At 34.9% G+C, this 2,759-nt stretch overlaps 1 protein-coding gene across 1 annotated transcript in view; it reads left to right on the top strand.

Moving 5' to 3' along the window:
* Window positions 1-2,759, top strand: part of pacs2 (phosphofurin acidic cluster sorting protein 2) — a 111,417-nt gene that overhangs the window by 58,342 nt on the left and 50,316 nt on the right. The gene's annotated exons all lie outside the window — the stretch shown is intronic.

Here is a 2,759-nt window from a genome sequence, read left to right on the forward strand (position 1 = left end):
CACCCACACACACACACACACCCCAAATCTCTTTCTGAGCATGTTGTGAATGTCATCTACTACCCCATTCTGTTTTAGCTCAGTATCTGTCAAACTGACTTTATTTTGATTTTTCTAAGTCAGTTGACTGTGGCAGTCATCTTACATTGGACTAACTCCAAAAATTAATCAGATATAGATACTGTATACATCCAATTATTATTATCTAAAGGTTTCATTGACTTTCATGCAGTGGATCATCAGATATTGATAATAGATGAAGTTATCTCTAAATAGTTATTGACTAATTTTGAACAAGGGTTTTGTGCAATCTTGTTGCACAGTATATCAGTCTCAGTTACTATCAGACCAATTTTAAGTCAGTATCTGTAAAATTAAATGAATTATAAWTTTTTTGTGTTTTTAGGAATAGCTAACCATAGCAGCCAGCTTCAGTTAGTCTTTCTGATGTAAATGTACATTAAATTATTACTTTCTGCAAGTTTCCATAAAACTTTCACAAGATTTCTCAGAAGATTAAAAGAATGTTTTTTGCTTAAAAATGTAAACATAAAAGCAGCTCTTAGATTAATTTTTGTAAATTACAAAAATGTATAGAAGTGTACGAGTGACAAAACCTTCTGAAAACTGTACAACTGTTATGCATTTGAGTATATGTTAAGTCACTGCACTGTATGCTGGTTTAATAAACATATACTGTGTATATACTGTATATATGTACAAAAAATTAAATAGCATTTCTAATACATTTGAGTAAGTGTGCAGTGCTATTTGGCCACCTGGTAGTGTCCACAAAAAATGTGGCCCTTTCCATTATTTAAGTTTCCCATCCCTGCTGTAGACAGATGGAGTGGAAAGGTGCTTCATTTCTAACAGGTTGAGTGTCAGAAACAGGAGCCTTTAATGAATGGAGGAACCTGCAGCTGCTGTTTGACATAAAGAGCAAATCTCTGCTGACTGTTACAGACAATGATGCCAGGAAAAGCCAACTTACAGTAAATAAGCCTGAAGGAAAGACTAGAATTATCATGTAGCCCTTCATACAACGTCACCATTTGTTTATCTTTTGTTTTCTTTGCTACAGTTAAAATGTTTATTAGAAACATGCACATCTCAGTTTTATTAGAATAGTAAAACTTTTATTTGACAGAAACTTCACCAGTTGTCTACAGATAAACCCTGTTACAATTTTTAAAAGTATTATGGGCAACTGAGACAAAGCAAAGTTTTTGTTGACTTTGTCTGTTTGTCTGTAGCATTAGCAAAATATCTCATGTATGTAACTGTAACTCAATTCTACTACTCRCATATAAATGCCAACATGGCTTTGCACCCTGATCTCTCTCTGACCTACTTCAAGTACCTTCGCTGGAACTGAGATCTTCTGATCAGCTGCTTTTGGTCGGCCTGAAAGCAAAGCTGAAGCTCTTGGTAATTACCGGATGTTTTTTAATGTACTTTATTTAAAAAAATTTTTTTTGACTTGATTTACTCAGTCATTTTTTTTCCCAATAATTAGCTAATTTGTTGTGGCAGTAGCAAAATGTTATCCTCATACCCTGAGTGCATCCACATCTTACAGGATCTCATTATATTGCACAAAAATTTACTTCCCAACTTGACTAAAACGGCTACAACTACAAATTCTGACCTGAAAGATATTGAGTGATATTCATTCCTTCAAGGAATGCTAGGCATCATAGTTTTAATGATTGTATAAGAGCACACTTAAGCAACAGCTGCTAAAGTCAGGCAGAAATATGKTGCATCTGCTGCATCAATTATTAACACATTATTATCACACCTTACAGACATTTTATTTCTTTGCTTGGAAAAAACATAAATGGCACTAATAAAGGCTTGATTTCTGTGCACATGATGCTGATACACAAAGGAGWTCCCATATGGCGCTCAAAGCTCAGTGGAGCTTATTAAGGACAAGAGGGGAATATTTTTAATGAGGATTTACAGAACCAAAAAAAAAAAAACATTTTAAAATCACCAGCTGTGAACCAAAAAGAAAACAGAGTTGTACTTAACCACAAGAAAAATAAATGTTGAGTTTTCAGCTGACACACAACAGCCCATATGATACAGCTAACATTGCTGAAGTCTGTTGTCTGATTTTGGGAGGTGCTCATCTGAAATCCCTCAGGTTTGTTAGGTTAATGCTGCACCAACATAAGTATACTGTAACTGCCTACACTGCTTGCTCAGGTCCACTCCCTGTCAGAGGAGCCCCGTGCAACACTCAAAAGCTTGACTATATGCTGCAGAACCAAGCCTTTAACTGACTTCCTGTGAAATACAGTCGATTTTCCAAGTTTACTTTCTTTTATGCTAAAGCTTTGCACAGTCTGGCATCAGAATGCATTTGTGAATTTCTCTACCCTTAATCAAATTCCAGTTCTCTGAGATTTTCTGAAAAGGTCTTTTTGGAAGTTCCACATTCTAGATTAGTCAGTAAGGGACTAAGTTACCCCAAACCATAGAACAGCCTTTAATGGTCACTGAAGTGCGTCCTCTCTAATGAGTTATTTAAAAAGCAGTTTAAGACACATTTCATTTCTCTGGCTTGTATTTACAATTACTGTTTTGGGCTTTTAGGTAACTTATGACATCTAATCTAATTTTATTTGGTTTTATATTTTATGATTTTATCACTTGTCACAAACAGGAGTAGGGCAATATTGTTTTTGCCTGTCTGTTCGTTCATACATTTTTTTAAAATCTCAGAACCAACTTACAAGGACATGTTC

Source organism: Austrofundulus limnaeus, unplaced genomic scaffold (genome assembly GCF_001266775.1).
Source record: "Austrofundulus limnaeus strain Quisiro unplaced genomic scaffold, Austrofundulus_limnaeus-1.0 Scaffold592, whole genome shotgun sequence".
NCBI lineage: Eukaryota > Metazoa > Chordata > Actinopteri > Cyprinodontiformes > Rivulidae > Austrofundulus > Austrofundulus limnaeus.